Genomic DNA, 18172 nt, shown 5'->3' with positions numbered 1-18172 from the left:
TTCTGACATGTCTATCCACGGCCTCCTCTACTGTCAAGATGAAGCCACACTCAGGTTGGAGGAACAACACCTTATATTCCATCTGGGTAGCCTCCAACCTGATGGCATGAACATTGACTTCTCTAACTTCCATTAATGCCCCACTTCCCCTTCGTACCCCATCCGTTATCTCTCTCCCTCTCTCCCTCTCTCCCTCTCTCCCTCTCTCCCTCACTCCTTCTTCCTCTCCCTGTCTCTGTCTGTCCCTCTCACTATACTCCTTGCCCATCCTCTGGGCTTCCCCCTCCCCTTTTCTTTCTCAATAGGCCTCCTGTCCCATGATCCTCTCGTATCCCTGTTGCCAATCACCTGTCCAGCTCTTGGCTCCATCCCTCCTCCTCCTGTCTTCTCCTATCATTTCGAATCTCCCCCTCCCCCTCCCACTTTCAAATCTCTTACTAGCTCTTCCTTCAGTTAGTCCTGACGAAGGGTCTCGGCCTGAAATGTCGACTGTACCTCTTCCTAAAGATGCTGCCTGGCCTGCTGCGTTCACCAGCAATTTTTATGTGCGTTGCTTGAAATTCCAGCATCTGCAGATTTCCTCGTGTTCCAGTTTTAAAGACACTGTCGCACAAATTATATTATGACTGATTAGTTATTACAGATAGGACAATCCATAATAACCATCTGGATATAATAACACAGGATAATCAAACAAGAACAGCTTATTTAATAGATAGAGCTATTCCGAACACACATAACATAGAGAAACCAATAAGTGAAAAAATCTGAAATATGCTGATTAGTAATATCCACAACTGGTATCATCTTACAGGCACTATATAATAGCATTAAAAATTAGGAATAGCTATGTAAATCTCCAGGAAGCCACAATACTAAACATCAGTTGAATTGTCTGAAAGTTCCTATCAATTGAGAATTGAGTGTGGTTGGCTATGCCTGTACCTCAGGTTTTACCTGTTGGAACAGAGAAAAATATGTTCAAAATAATATTAATAATAATAGACGCGTAATAACTATAAACACATAAGATAACTTGTATATATAGATTGATTGTATGTCGATGAAGTGATACTAGGCTGTATATAAGGTGACTGACAGGAGTAGAGGAAGAGTTAGTGGAGGTGTTGCTCAGCCTTATTAATTGAGGAAAGTAAATGTTTTTGAGTCTGATGGTTCTGGCATGGATATAATGTAGCCTCCTCCTTTAATGGAGTGGGACAACCAGTCCATAAGCAGTGTCCGTGGGATCCTTCACGATGTTACTAGCCCTTTTCTGGCACCTTTCTGCATATTGTCCTTGATGGCAGGTTGGCTGGTGCCAGTGACGCATTGAGCAGTTTTAACCGCTCATTGTAGGGTCTATCTGCCACTGCATTGCAGCTTCCATGCCAAGCAGTGATACAGCTTTTTAGAATGCTCCCTACTGTACTTCTTCAGAAAGCAGAGGAATTGGTGAGCGTTCTTGTCTGTGTAGGACATGCTCTGGGACCATAAGAGTTTGCATATGTTGTGTAATCCCAGGAGTTTGAAACTGTTTGCAGTGTCCACTGTCGTGCCGCTGACTTAAAGTGGGGTGTGAGTAGTATGAATTCTCCTGAAGTCGATTACCATCTTCTTTGTCTTGTTGACATTAAGGAAGCGGTTATTTGCTTGGCACCAGACCTCAAGATCTTCCATCTCCTCTCTGAATACTGTCTCATCTTAATCTTAATCAGATTGTACATTTTAAATCTCTCACTGAGTAAGAGCTTTTATAAAAGCCTGATATTTTGTTTTATTTATCCCAAGGCAAACTAATTTTTTTAATGTACTCAGGGATACATTTTTCATTTTCCCAGGATAGAGAAATGCATTATACATGCTTTTTCATTTACAACAGTATCTTTGACAGAGTGACAGTGTATATTTTCAAATGTTAATACAGGGCATTTGATAGAAAGCAGACTGCTTTAGCTGTAAACTACAAAGAAACATGCTCTTTAGTTGCATTTAGCATCTTGATATAAACTTGAGTCCATTAGTACTTAGAAAAGCATCACCAACTGCTCTCAGAGTGCATCTGAAAGGAAGTGGTGAAGGAGGCCTCAGACAAGCCAATTATGTGAAAGATATTCCTCCTATTCTCTTATATTGAACTTGACTAAATGGAAGATATTTCTGTACCGAAAGACATCTAAAACACAATTACATCAACTTCCATCAGACAATACCTCTTAGACAATTTTGTATCTCTGTTGCAAGTATTCCTTTACCCAGGTGTTTCAATGCACCATCAGGAAGAATATATCCATATTGTGACATGATTATGCCAAGGAAAGTGCCATCTCTGTTCTAAGTAGCTGATATTGACTGAGTATCCTGCCAACATACAAATCATTCATAGCACTTACTTGGCGGTTCAGTTTGGGAGTGGAAGTTAATATTTAATACTTGATCCAAAGTATAGAAATGTGGAATGAGTCAAATGATGCACCTTTACTCAATGAGTTTCAGTTAAACTCATAGTATCATAGAAAATTACGGCATACAAGTTAGCTGTTCAACCTATTCTAACTTCGTCATTTAAAAAAGAGGTGCTTGGCCTAATCCCACCATTCAGCATTAGGTCCTGAGCTCAGCAAGTCATGGTCTTTCAAGCACTCATCTGTTCAATTGTAGTGAGTGTCTGTTTCATTGTTACAGTAAGATTGCTGTCAGTGTTAAAATTAAATTATTGTCTGCACAAATATGATTGTTAGTAATGATAGACAATAGAATGCAAACTTTGTGTGTTAACATGTACAGACAAGGACCATAAATCAGTCATGAAAAGTCATCAAGCTTTTCCTTTTCAGAAATGCTGTTTGATCCATTGAATATTTCTGACATTTTCTGTTCTTATTTCATAGAAGATGGATAAAACATAGAGTATAGAAGAAGTTTCCACAATGCTCAAATATGGCAATCAAAAGAAGATGTCAGGAACCAGAGTGACATAATCATGTCTCCAACCATGAAGGGATTTACACTGTGACTGAAAGCATTTTTGTTTCCCCTTCAACAAATGGAAATAAGATCTTTTTCAGATTATAAACATATATGGAACAATTTCAAAGTTCAGAGTTCAAAGTAAATGTATTATGAAAGTACATATATGTCTCAATATACAACCCTGAGATTCAGTTTCTTGCAAATGCAAGAAATGTAATAGAATTAATGAAAGATCGTACCCAACAGGATGGACAAACAACCAACGTACAGAAGACAATAAACTATGCAAATGCAATTAGAAAGAAAAAAAGAAATAATAATGATCATAATAATAATAAATAAGCAATAAATATTGAGAACATGAGGCGAAGAGACTTTGAAAGTGAGTCCATAGGTTGTGGGAAAGTTCAGTGATGGGGTGAGTGACATTGAGTAAACTTATCTCCTCTAGTTCAAGAACCTGGTGGTTGAGGGGTTAATAACTATTCCTGAAGCTGGTGGTGTGGGTTCTGAGACTCCTGTACCGTCTTCCTGATAGCAGCAGTGGCCTGGATGGTGGGGGTCCTTGACGATGGATACTGCTTTCCTGCGACGGTGCGTTCTGCAGATGTGCTCAATGGTGGGGAGTGCTTTTTACCCTGATGAACTGGGTCATATGCATTACTTCTTGTAAATTATTCCTTTCAAGGGCATCGGTGTTTCCATACCAGGCAGTGATGCAATCAGTCAATATACTCTCCACCACACATCTATAGAAGTTTGTCAAAGTTTTAGATGACACTCTAAATTTTTGCTCAAATACTTCTAAGAAAGTGGAGGCAGTGCCATGTTTTCTTCATAATGGTATTGATGCAGGTTACCACATTCTTCAGGTATAATTGGTGTAATTGAAGCCTGCTTGTAGCAGGTGGGTACCTCAGACTGCTGAAGAGAGAGATTAAAGATATCGGTGAATACTGCAGCCGCTTGATCAGCACAGGTTTTTAATACTCAGCCAGTTACCCCATCCGGCCAGATGCTTCTTGAGAGTTCCCCTCTTGAAGGATGTGCTCACATCAGCGTTGGAGACTAAAATCACAGTGTCATTGTGAACCGTGGGAGTTCGTGAGTGTACCTCCATGTTTTGATGGTTAAAGTGAGCATAGAAGGCATTGAGCTCATCTGGGAGCGAAGCCCTGCTGTCACCTATGTCACTTAGTTTCACTTTGTAGGAGGTAATAGCATTCAAGCCCTGCCAAAGTTGTCAAGCATCCATCAGTGATTCAAATTAGGTCCAGAATTGCCACTTCACATGTGAGAAGGCTTTCCGGAAATCATACCAGGTCCTCTTGTATTGAACTTGGTTGCCAGACATGAATGCCATTGATCTGGCCCTCAGCATATTGCACATCTTATTGTGCACTCTCATCTATGATTGTTTTTATAAAGTCTGCAACAACTGTGGTGTATTCAATCAGATCCTCTGATGTTTCTTTGAACTTAGCCCAGTCCACCAACTCTCAGCAATCTCACAGCTGCTACTTTGCCTCTTTTGACCACCTCTTTATTGTCCTTATCTCTGGAGCCTTTATCTTTACCTTTATCAATTGCAGAGAGACATTGATAGGATGCAGAAGTGGGCTGAGAAGTGGGAGATGGAGTTCAACCCGTAGAAGTGTGAGGTGGTACACTTTGGAAGGACAAACTTCAAGGCAGAGTACAAAGTAAATGGCAGGATACTTGGTAGTGTGGAGGAGCAGAGGGATCTGGGGGTACATGTCCATAGATCCCTGAAAATTGCCTCACAGGTGGATAGGGTAGTTAAGAAAGCTTATGAGGTGTTAGCTTTCATAAGTCGAGGGACAAAGTTTAAGAGTTGTGATGTAATGATGCAGCTCTATAAATCCCTGGTTAGGCCACACTTGGAGTACTGTGTCCAGTTCTGGTCACCTCACTATAGGAAGGATGTGGAAGCATTGGAAAGGGTACAGAGGAGATTTACCAGGATGCTGCCTGGTTTAGAGAATATGCATTATGATCAGAGATTAAGGGAGTTAGGGCTTTACTCTTTGGAGAGAAGGAGGATCAGAGGAGACATGATAGAGGTGTACAAGATAATAAGAGGAATAGATAGAGTGGATAGCCAGTGCCTCTTCCCCAGGGCACCACTGCTCAATACAAGAGGACATGGCTTTAAGGTAAGGGGTGGGAAGTTCAAGGGGGATATTAGAGGAAGGTTTTTTACTCAGAGAGTGGTTGGTGCATGGAATGCACTGCCTGAGTCAGTGGTGGAGGCAGATACACTAGTGAAGTTTAAGAGACTACTAGACAGGTATATGGAGGAATTTAAAGTGGGGGCTTATATGGGAGGCAGGGTTTGAGGTTCGCCACAACATTTTGGGCCAAAGGGCCTGTACTGTGCTGTACTTTTCTATGTTCTATGTTTACCCTCTGCCTATATGCAAATAGGAGTAGGACAACCAAGATATCAGATTTCCCGAAATGCAGTCTAGGCATGGAATAGTAGGCAATCCTACTCATACTATAGCAGTGGCCGAGTGTGTTGGAATGCCTGGTGCTGCCGATGGTATGTTGATGATAATTAGGCAGAGATTTCTTCAAACAAGCCTAACTGAAGTTCCCAACAATGATTTGAAAGGTGTTGGGGTAAGCTGTTACTTATCTGCTGATGCTGACACTCATTACCTTGACTGCTTGCTTAACATTGGCCTTTGGCAGTATGTAAACTGTGGTCAGAATCACAGCAGAGCTCTCTCTTGGGAAGTAGAATGATTAGACGTTCCAGGTCGGGGGAACAAGTGTGTGACAAGAACGCTGTGTCCAAGCACCACAAAAGAATTTATCACGATGAAAAGATCCCCTCCTTTAGTCTCCTGGAATCAGCAGTCTGCAGGCATTGCCCCTATTTAAATAGATTTTGTCTGATCTATTTGTAACATTACCTTTGCATTTCTGTCTCACTGCAGTGACCTGCGATCCTTTGCTTATCAAGTACCTGTCTACTTCCGCTTTAAGAAGATTCAAAGGTGCTGTCTTCAGCAGCCTTTGAGGAAGAAGAGTCAAAAGAGCCATGGTTCTCTGAGAAAAAGAACTTCACTATATCTCTGTATTAATTTTTTTTTACTGAATTAGGGAAACAGGGCAGAGCAAGCCCTTCTGACCCACCGAACTGTTCTGCCCAGCAAACCAACAATTTAACCCTAACTTAATCACAGGACAATGTACAATGACCAATTAACCTACTAACAGGTACGTCTTTGGACTGTGGGAGGAAACTGGAGCACCGGAAGGAAACCCACGTGTACGTGGGAATAATGTACCAACTTTCTCAGAGAGGATGCTGAAATAGAACTCTGAGCTTAAATGCCCTGAGCTATAGGGTTGCCCTAATTGCAGTGCTACTGTGGTGCACTAACGGGAAACACTTTAATTTTAAATTATAATCTCGTAGTTCTAGATCCTCCTACAAAAGAAGAACTTCTTCACATCTGGTCTACCTTCTTTTATATGTCACCTCTCATTCTTGGAAACTCCAGTAGATACAACCCTAGCATGTCCAGCCTTCAGTGCACATGGCTTACTGTGCCTTGTTGGATCCAATTAGCCCCCCTTCCTGCTGAAAATCCTTTATATTGTAATTGTTATTGAATTTATTCTTGAATGTTATTATTCATTCTCCTTCAAGCAGTTTGTTCTAGATCATAATCTGCAGCTTAAAAATGTTTCCCTGTATTATTTTCTTACTATCTTAGCAACTCATCTTACCTGTATTATAAAACTGAAAATACTGGTAGCACTTAGTGAGTCAGAGAGCCAACATCAGGAAGAGATTTCCATTTTTTGATGAAGGGTCTTTGCAGACCCTCTTGTGTTTATGCATTATAAATATTTTAATTACATTTTTCTCAATCTTATCTGCTACAAGAAGAATTAAAGAGTAAATTTTTCACAGAGTGGTGGATATTTAGAGCTACCTGAGGAAGTACTGGAAGAAATTATAGTAACAATATTTAAATGCATTTGGACAAGTACATAGATAGGACAGGCACAGACTGATACAGGCCTAATATGGGTAAATGTGATTATAGTAGATGAAGGTCACAGTCAGCATGAATAATGTGGACTGAAAGAGCCCATTCCAATGCTGTATAGCTCTTTGGTTTTCTGAAACAAGCTGCAATTTCAATTGCTTCTCATGACCAATGTCTTTTATTCCTGATGCCTTTGTAGTAAACCACCTCTGCATTTTCTGAAAGACTTTGCTCATCTTCATAACATATAGGTCCCAGAACAGAGCACACATTAATCAATCTGTTATAAAGAACTGCATAACTACACGGTCTCTACACTAGTATTGATAAGACCATGGTTACCTTCTGCTTGTTTAAGCAGGCTTCACAATTTGCTCTATCTCTTAAGTGTTTCTATGCAATCAGGTCCAGTCCAACATCCCACTACTGCCCCCCCCCCGCCCCACCAACACACCTTTCTTTTCCAGCTTTATAAATAAAATGTAGAACATAGAAATCTACAGAACATTACAGGCCCTTCGGCCACAATGTTGTGCCAACCATGTAACCTACTCTACAGACTGCCTAGAATTTCCCTAGTGCATAACCCCCTATTTGTCTAAGCTTCATGTACATATCTAAGAGGCTCTTAAAAGACCCTATTGTATCCGCTTCCACCACCACCACTGGCAGTACATTCCACGTACCCACCAATCTATGTGTGAAAAACTTACCCCTGCCATCCCCTTGGTACCTATTTCCAAGCACCTTAAAATTATGCCCCCTCATGTCAGCCATTTCAGTCCTGGGAAAAACCTCTGGCTATCCACACAATCAATGCCTCCCATCATCTTATACACCTCTATTAGGTCACTTCTCATCCTCCGTTGCTCCAAAAAGGCCAAGTACACTCAATCTATTCTCATAAGGTACACCCTCCAATCCAGGCAACATCCTTGTAAATCTCCTCTGCACTCTCCCTGTAGTATCCACATCCTTCCTGTAGTGAGGTGACCAGAATCTCACTACAAGAAGGCTGTCAACAATCATTTTAAAATTGTTGCTCAAAATTCCAGTTCACACATGCACTTGTGCCCGTAAAACTGGTGACGATAAATATTCCTGTCATTAGTCTCCCATAGAGGTGTTGAGGCTGCAGGTACACACTAAGCTGAAAGTGACATCACAATTAGACAGGACATTGAAGAACCTTCATCAAGTCAAGGTATTGAGTATTGGAGCTGGGAAGTTATGTTGTAACTGTATGAAATGTTGGTAAGGTTGCACTTGGAATATTGTGTACAGTTTTTGCCACTCTTTTAAAGGGAAAAATATCATTAAGCTACAAAACAGCAAAGAAGATTTCAAGAGAATAGTGTCAGGACTTTAGAGTCTGTGGCTGGGAGAGGTTGGGAGAGGTTGGGAAAGCTAGGACTTTAGACCTGAAAGAGATATACAAAATCATGAGAGCTACAGACAGGGTGAATGCACACAATGTTTCTCCCCCAGGGAAATGGAACCAAAAAACTAGAGGGCATAGGTTTAAGTAAAAGGAAACTCTTCACATAGAAGGTGATACCATGGGATTGGCTGCCAGAGGCAGATACAATAACAACATTACAAAGACGTTTAGATAAGTACATGAATTGGAAAGCTTTAAATGGATAGGCAAGTAGAACTAGCTTAGGTGGGTAACTTGACCAGTAAGGACAAGTTGGGCCACAGAGCCCAATTCCTTGCTGTATGACTGTGACCTGATAAAATATGCCACACGGTAAACACGAAGTTGATAAAGTGGTTTAATATTGTCACATGCACAGTGAACAACTTGTATTGTATACTCTTCATACAGATCAAATCATTAGAACAGCACATTGAAGTAGTACAAACTCAAAGTTCAAAGGTTCAAAGTAAATGTATTATCAAAAAACATATATGTCACCAGATACAACCCTGAGATTCATTTTCTTATGGGCATACTCAATAAATCCATAATAGAATAATAACCACTATCGAAACAATAAAAGACTGCACCAACCGAAGTGCTTAATCAGTGTGCAAAGGACAACAAACTGCAAATACAAAAAGAAAGAAATAATAATAATCAATTAATATCAAGAACCTGAGATGAAGAGCCCTTGGAAGTAAGTTCATAGGTTCAATGATAGGGCAAGTGAAAGTGAGTGAAGTTCATACCACTGGGTCAGGAGCCTGATGATTGAGGGGTAATAACTATTCTTGAACTTTGTGGTGTTAGTCCTGAAGCTCCTGTACATTTTTTTGCCAGATTGCAGCAGTGATATGATAGCATGACCTAGGTGGTGGTGGTCTCTGATGATGGAAGCTGCTTTCCTGCATCAACGCTTTATGTAGAAGTTCTCAGTGAGGGGAAGGGCTTCACCCGTGATGGTCTGGGCCGTATCCACTATGTTTGTAGGATGTTCCTTTCAAAGGTATTGATGTTTCCATACCAGGCAATGATGTAGCCAGTCAATATACTCTCTACCATACACCTAAAGAAATTTGTCAAAATTTTAGATATCATGTGAGATCTTCCCAAACTCCTAAAGAAGTAGAGGCACTGCCATGCTTTCTTCATAATTGCACTTACGTGATAGACCCAGGACAGGTCCTCCGAAATGATACTGCTGAGAAATCAAATCCATAGATTTGAGATATGATTGGAAAATGTGGAAACATTCTGGATAGAGCTAAAGAACTGGAAGAGTAAAAAGACACTGAAGGAAGTTTTATACAGGCCTCTGAACAGTAGCAAAGATATGGATTACAAATTACAACAGGAGATAGGTAAGGCATATCAAAAGGGCAATGTTATGTTAGTCATGAGGAATTTCAATATGCAAGTAGAATGGGAAAATCGGGTTGGTACTCTTCAGGTGGGTTTAAACTAATTTGGAAGGGGGATGGAAGCAGGAGTGATAGCGCAAAAGATGATGTAGCTTGTTTACAAACAGTCAATGTTTAGTGAGACTCCTAGCAAGGAGGGACTGATGATAGGGCAAAATTGCAGTCAACAGGATGAGTTGAAATGTAAGAGGCGGACAACATTTAAAAAAGCTGAATACAGGATGAAAGATGTTATATGTGAATGTGTGCAGTACACGGAGTAAGGCCAATGAACTTCTAGCACAGTTAAAACATAGAAACATAGAAAACCCACAGCACAATACAGGCCCTTTGGCCCTTAATGCTATGCCGAACATGTACTTACTTTAGAAATTACCTAAGGTTACCCGTAGCCCTCTATTTTTCTAAGTTTCATGTACCTATCCAGGAGTCTCTTAAAAGAGCCTATCATATCTGTCTCCACCACTGTCGCAGGCAGCCCATTTCACGCACTTACCACTCACTGTGGGGAAAAAAACTTACCCCTGACATCCACTCTGTACCTACTTCCAAGCACCTTAAAACCATGCCCTCTCATGTTAGCCATATTTACAGTTACAGATTGGATAGTATCAAGGTCTAGGCATCGCTGAATCATTGCTGAAAGAAGATTATAGCTAGTAGCTTAATACCCAAGGATGCACATTGTATCAAAAGGATAGGCAGGAAAGCAGGTGCGATGGTGGTGCTCTGTTGGAAAAAAATGAAATCAAATCATTCAAAACAGATGACATTGGGTCAGAAGGTGTTGAATCATTGTGGATAGAGCTAAGAAACTGCAAAAGTAAAAAGACCCTGATGGGAAGTTTATACAGAGCCCCAAACAATAGTAAGGATGTGGTCTACAAGTTACGATTGGAGATTGAAAATGCATGACAAAAGAGCAACTTTACAATAGTCATGGTGGATTTCAAATATGCAGGGAGATTGGGAAAATAAGATTGGTGCGAGATTCCAAGAGGAGGAATTCCTACAAGATGGCTTTTTAGAGCAGCTTGTGGTTGAGCCCGTTAGAGGATCAACTATTCCGAATTGAGTGTTATGCGATGAACTCGAACTGATTGGAGAGTTTAAGCTAAAAGAACCCTTAGAGCATAGTTCCCTCTAAGCTGTGCGCGTGTGTGCACGCACACACATTTTTCAACCAGTGCACAAAGGAAATTAATGTGCGCGCAAAAGGTTAGTTACCTAAAATAATGTAGTAGTTAATAATTGTACTTATTGAAAATAATCTTTTAGCTAACTGTCTCTGTTAACTAGTTAGTCGGTTTTTCAAATACCACAATGCACGTCACTAATATGCGTCACCTCACCTATCCTGTTCCTGTTTGTAGAGCTGCATCACGGCAGCAGTATTCATATTGTAAAGTTTACAAAGATCTGTTTCAAATCCTGTAGATAACTTACTAAGTTTTTAATGGAAAAAAGATTGATTCACTATGCCGAATTCAAAAGAAGCGAAGGGCGTGAAGCGCAAAAGAACTGCAAATTTGTTTAAAGTTGAATGGCTTAACAAAATAGTAGAACCGGTTACACCAAAAGCTCATGAGGTCATGAACGTTCAGCTACGAGAAATATTTTTAGATTATAATAACACTCAGTCCTCGTTTATTGTCATTTGGAAATGCATGCATGCATTAAGAAATGATACAATGTTCCTGCAGAGTGATATCACAGAAAAACAGGACAAACCAAAGACTAACACTGACAGCACCACATAATTATAACATATAGTTACAGCAGTGCAAAGCAATACCATAATTTGATAAAGAGCAGACCATGGGCACGGTAAAAAAAAGTCTCAAAGTCCCAATCGACTCCCGAGTCCCCGATAGCAGGCGGCAAAAGGGAGAAACTCCCTGCCATAAATCTCCAGGCACTGACAACTGCCGATGCATCGGAAGCACCCGAAGACAGTCGACACTGAGTCCGTCCATCCAAAAACTTCAAGCCTCTGACCAGCCCCTCTGACACGGCCTCCCGAGCGCCATCCTTGCCAAGTGCCTTCGACCTCGCCCCGGCTGCCGAAACAAGCAAAGCCGAGGATTCAGGGCATTCTCCTCTGGAGATTCCAGACCACACAGTAGCAGTGGCAGCAAAGCGAGCATTTCAGAAGTTTCTCCAGATGTTCCTCCGTACTCTCACATCTGTCTCCATCCAATCAGAATTTTGCACGGTACCCTACTTGACACATAACAAATATCATTCACCAGAGCGGCCAAGTGCACTGCGTCACGCCACCATCTTCTCCTCCTCCCTTAGGTATGATTCGGAAACTGGAGTTATCTGTATTATCGTGATGCGAAAGTTGCTGGAGAATTTGCTAGTGGAAAGAGGTGGGATGATATTTGGAAATTTGACTTTTTGAAGCGTCATTTGGCAAGTAAATCGCATTTGGACGGTGTACAAAAGCTCAGGCAACAGAACCTGTCATTACCCGTTACAGGAGTGCTATGCATGTTACGGTTGAGTGCTGATGAGCAAGAGCGAAAACGATCAAACTCAGAGGAGATCAAAGTTGAGGTACAAGAATGGTCAGATTAAGATTTCTCCGCAATTGCAGATTGTAACTTCACATTTGGCGATGAACAAGTTAAAGCCTTATGTCTAAAATATCATGATTTTCTAGCTGAAAATATTGTAATAGACAGTTTAATGATTTTAAATTCTTCGTGCAAGAAAAAATTAAATCCAAACCAATTTCAAACTTTGCTCAAATGGTGGCATTTGTACTTCAAAATGAACAGTTTTGCGACCTCGCACAGTTGATGGACATTGGGGAAAACTTTCTTGTGTCTAGGGCGGACTGTGAGCGAGGTTTTAGCCTAATCAATCAACTCAAAAACAAACTGAGAAACCGTTTAGGTGAATGTCATTTGGATATGTTAATGAGAATCAAAAGCCATCAATGGTATGGAAATTCTATTATTCGAGATAGAGTTTACAAAGAATGGGTAAATGCCAAAGACAGGAGAGAGAAAAAATAACCGTGTGACTTAAATATGATAAAAATTAAATATCTCCAACCTGATGGCATGAACATTGATTTCTCTAACTTCCATTAATTCCCATCCTCCCCTTCGTACACCATCCCTTATTTATTTATTTATTTATTTATTTGTTTGTTTGTTTGTTTGTTTGTTTATTTATTTATTTGTTATTATGATTTTTTTCTTTCCCCTTTTTTTCTCTCTTTTTTCTCCCTTTGTCCCTCTCACTATAACTCCTTGCCCATCCTCTGGGCTTCCCACCCTCCACCTTTCTTTCTTTCTCCCGAGGTCTCCTGTCCCATGATCCTCTCCCTTCTCCAGCCTCGCATCCCTTTGCCAATCAACTTTCCAGCTCTTATCTCCGTCCCTCCCCCTCCTGTCTTCTCCTATCATTTTGGATCTCCCTCTCCCCCTCCCACTTTCAAATCTCTTACTATCTCTTCTTTCAGTTGGTCCTGATGAAGGGTCTCGGCCCAAAATGTTGCCTGTACCTCATCCTATAGATGCTGCCTGGCCTGCTGTGTTCACCAGCACTTTTTGTGTGTGTGACTTAAATGTGTATGTTATTTTGTTGTTATTCTGTGCAGTTTTATGTCAAATATTTTGTAAACCTACATAAACTGCCCCATGTGTGCGTTCAGTGTGCACATACTTTTGTCACAGGAAAAAAAAATTTGCACAACATAAGATTTTTGCACACACTGACTACTAAAAATTAGAGGGAACATTGACTTAGAGTGATTATAATATGATCGAATTCACCATGAAACTTAAGAAGGAGAAACTAAAGTCAGATATATCAGTATTAGAGTGGACTTTAAGAAATTACAGAGGCATGAGAGAGGAACTGGCCAGAATTGATTGGAAAAGAACACTGGCAAGGATGGTTGGAATTTCTAGAAGCAATTCAGAAGGCACAGGATATATACATCCCAAACAGGAAAAGCATTCTAGCAGCAAGATGACACAAACATGGCTGACAAGGGAAATCAAAGCCAACATAAAAGCCAAAGAGAGGGCATGGAATAGAACAAAAAATAATGGGAAGTTAGAGGATTGGGAAACTTTTAAATGCCAATAAAAGGCAACTAAAAAAGTGACTAAGAAGGTAAAGATGGAATATGAAAGTAAGCTAGCCGATGTTATTACAGAGGATACCAAAAGTTTCTTCAGATACATAAAGTGTAAAAGAGAGGCAAGATTGGATATTAGATCACTGGTAAACGATGCTGGAGAGAAAGCAATGGAGGAAAAGGAAATGGTGGAAAAACTGAATAAGTATTTTGTATCTGTCTTCACTGTGGAAGATATTAGCATCACATCAGAAATTCAAGAGTGTCAGGAGCCATGAAGTGTGTGAAATTACCATAAATAGAGATAATATGCTTGGGAAATTGAAAGGTCTGAAGTTAGATAAGTCAGCTGGACCAGATGGTGTACACCCCAGCATTTTGAAAGAAGTGGCTGAAGAGATCATTGAGGCATTAGTAATGATGTTTCAAGAATCACTAGATTCTGGAATGGTTTCGGAAGACTGGAAAATTGCAAATGTCACTTCATTCTTCAGAGAAGGGGGAGAGGCTGAAGAAAGGAAACTATAGGCCAGTTAGTCTGACCTCAGTGGTTGAGAAGATGTTGGAATCGATTGTCAAGGATGTGGTTTGGGGGTTCTTGGAGGCACAAGATAAAATAGACTGTAGACAGCATGGATTTCTCAATAGAAAATCTTGCTTGACAGATCTATTGGAATTCTTTGAAGAAATAAAAAGCAGGATAGATGAAGGAGAATCGGTTGATGTTGTGTACTTAGATTTCCAGAAGGCCTTTGACAAGGTGCCACACTTGAAGCTGCTTAACAAGATACAAGACCATGGTATCAGAGGAAATATCCTGGTATAGATAAAGCAGTGACTGATTAATAGGAGACAAAGAGAGGGAATAAAAGGAGCCTTTTCTGGTTGGCTGCTGGTGACTACTGATGTTCCACAGGTGTCTGTGTTGGGACCAAACTTTTTGCATTATATGTCAATGATTTGGATGATGGAATTGATGGCTTTATTGCAAAATTTGCAGATGATGTGAAGATAAGAGTAGGGGCAGGTAGATTTGAAGAAATAGGGAGGCTACAAAAGGATTTAGGCAGATTAGGAGAATGGGCAAAGAAATGGCAGATGGAATACATGTGTCAGGAAGTGTATGATCATGCACCTTGGTAAAAGAAATGAAAGGGTGACTATTTTCCCAATGGAGAGAAAATACAAAACTCCAAGGCACAAGCAGATTTGGGAGCCCTTGAGCATGATTCCCTTAAGGTTAATTTGCAGGTTGAGTCTGTGGTGAGGACGGCAAATGCAATGTTAGCATTCGTTTCAAAGGACTAGAATATAAAAGCAAGGATGTGATGTTGAGACTCTATAAAGAACTGGTGAGGCCTCACTTGGAGTATTGTGTGCAGTTTTGGGCCCCTTATCTGAGAAAAAATGTGTTGAAACTGGAGAGAAGTTCAAAGGAGGTTCATGAAAATTATTCCAGTATTAACTGGTTTGGCATATGAACAGTGTTAGTTGACTCCGGGCCAGTATTCAATGGAATTTAGAAGAAGCGGGGTGACCTCATTGAAACCTATCAAATGATGAAAGGCCTTGATAGAGTGGATGTAAAAAGGATGTTTCTAATGGTACGAGTGTCTGAGACCAGAGAATACAGCCTCAAAATAGAGGGTCGTCCTTTTAGAACAGAGATGAAGAGGAATTTCTTTAACCAGTGAGTGGTGAATCTGTGGAATTTGTTGTCACAGGCAGCTGTGGAGGCCAAGTCTTCATGTATCTTTAAAGCAAAGGTTGATAAATTCTTGATTGATCAGGGCATGAAGGTATAGTGGGGGGAGAGAGGCAGGAGATTGGGGCTGAGAGGAAAAACGGATGCCAGTTATTCTGGAATGGGTGTTGTGCAATGAACTGAACTGATTAGAGATCTTAAGGTAAAGAAACACTCGGGGTATGTGATCATAATATGATGGAATTCACCCTGGAATCTGAGAGGGAAAAGCTAAAGTTAGATGTATCAGTATTGCAGTGAGCAAAGGAAACTACAGAAATATGAGCAAGGAGTTGCCCGAAGTTGATTGGAAGGGCAGACTAGCAGGGATGATGGCAGAGGAGGAATTGCTCAAAGTTCTGGGAGCAATTCGGAAGGTGCTAGATAGATACATCCCAATGAAGAAGTATTCTAAAGGCAGTTGTGACATAACTGTGGCTAACAAGGTAAGGCAAAGCCAACGTAAAAGCCAAAGAGAATACATATAATAAAGTATAAATTGGTGGGAAGTTAAAGGATTGGGAAACTTTTCGAAACCAACAAAAGACAACTAAAAGAGGGAAAAGATGGAATACAAACATAAGTGAGCCAATAATATTGAAGAGGATACCAAAAGTGTCTTCAGATATGCAAAGTGTAAAGGAGGCGAGAGTAGATATTGGACCACTGGAAAATGATGCTGGAGAGGTAGTAATGGGGGACAAGAAAATGGGGGATGAACTGAAGAAGTATTTTGCATCAGCCTTCAGTGTGGAAGACATTAGCAGTAGGCCAGAAGTTCGAAAGTGCCAGGAGGCAGAAGTGAGTGAAGTTGCCATTACTAGGAAGAGGGTGTTTGGACAACTGAAGGAATTGAAGGAAGATAAATCACCTGGACCAGATGGTGGACACCCCAGTGTCATGATAGAGGTGGCTGAAGAGATTATGAAGGCATTGATAATGATCTTTCAAGAATCAATAGATTCTAGAATGTTTCTAGGGAGCTGGAAATAGCAAATATCACTCCACTCCTCAAGAAGGGAGAGAGGCAGAGAAAGGAAATTATAAGCCAGTTAATCTGACCTCAGTTTGGAAGATATCGGAGTTGATTGTTAAGGTGAGGTTTCAGAGTGCTTGGAGGCACATGATAAAATAGGTGAAAGTCAGCATGGTTTTCTTAAGGGAAAGTCTTGCCTGTCAAATCTTTGAAGAATTACAAGCAGGATAGACAAAGGAGAATCTGTGAATATTATGTACTTGGTTTTTGTGAAGGTCTTTGACAAGGTGCTGCACATGAGGCTGCTTAAACAGTAAGAGCCTATGGTATTACAGGAAAGACACCAACATGGATAGGGCATTGACTGATGGGCAGGAAGAAAAGACTGGGAATAAAGCAAGCTTTTTCTAGTTCGCTGCTGTTGACTTGAGGTTTCCACAGTGGTCTTTGTTGGAATCACTTCTTTTTACATTCTATATCAATGATTTGGATGATGGGATTGATGGCTTCGTGACCAAGTTTGTGAATGATATGAAGATAGTGGAGGGGCATGTAGTGTTAAGGAAGCAAGGAGGCTGGATACAGACAGATTAGGAGAATGGGTGAAGAAGTGGCAGTTGAAATACCATTTCATTAAGTGTATGATCATGCACTTTGGTGGAAGAAATAAAAAAAAATAGATTATTTTCTAAATAGAGAGAAAAAAAGAAAAATCTGATGTGCAAAGGGGCCTTGGGAGTCCCCATGCAGGATTCTTTAATTTATAGGTTGAGTCGGTGGTGAGGAAGGCAAATTAAATGTTAGCATTCATTTCGAGAGGACTAGAATATAAAATCAAGGAAGTAATTTTGAGGCTTTGTAAAGCACTGGGAAGTCCTCACTTGGAATATTGTGAGCAGTTTTGGGCCCCGATCTGAAAAGGAATGTGCAGACATGAAAAGGGAAGAAAGAGTTACCATATGAGGAATGATGATGGCTCTGGGCTTGTACTCACTAGAATTTAGAAAAAATGAGGGGTAATCTCACTGAAACCTGTCAAAAGTTGAAAAGCTTCAATAGGGTGGATGTGAAGAGGATGTTTCCTATGGCGGGCGGGGGGTTGTTGTCTAAGACCAGAGGGCACAGTCTCAGAATAGAGGGAAGTCCATTTCGAAAAGAGATGAGGAATTTCTTTACCTAGGGAGTGGTGAATCTGTAGAAATTATTGAAACCACCAGCAGTAGAGGCTACACACATCAAAGTTGCTGGTGAACGCAGCAGGCCAGGCAGCATCTATAGGAAGAGGCGCAGTCGACGTTTCAGGCCGAGACCCTTCGTCAGGACTAACTGAAGGAAGAGTAAGTAAGGGATTTGAAAGCTGGAGGGGGAGGGGGAGATCCAAAAAAAAAAAAGCAGTAAAGGCTAAATCATTGGGTACATTTAAGGGAATGGTTGATAAGTTCTTGATTGATCAGGGCATGAAGGGTTACTGGGAGAAGGCAGGAGATTAGGGCTGAGAG

Source organism: Mobula hypostoma, chromosome 4 (assembly GCF_963921235.1).
Source record: "Mobula hypostoma chromosome 4, sMobHyp1.1, whole genome shotgun sequence".
Classification (NCBI taxonomy): domain Eukaryota; kingdom Metazoa; phylum Chordata; class Chondrichthyes; order Myliobatiformes; family Myliobatidae; genus Mobula; species Mobula hypostoma.
Note: the sequence above shows the minus strand (reverse complement) of the source record.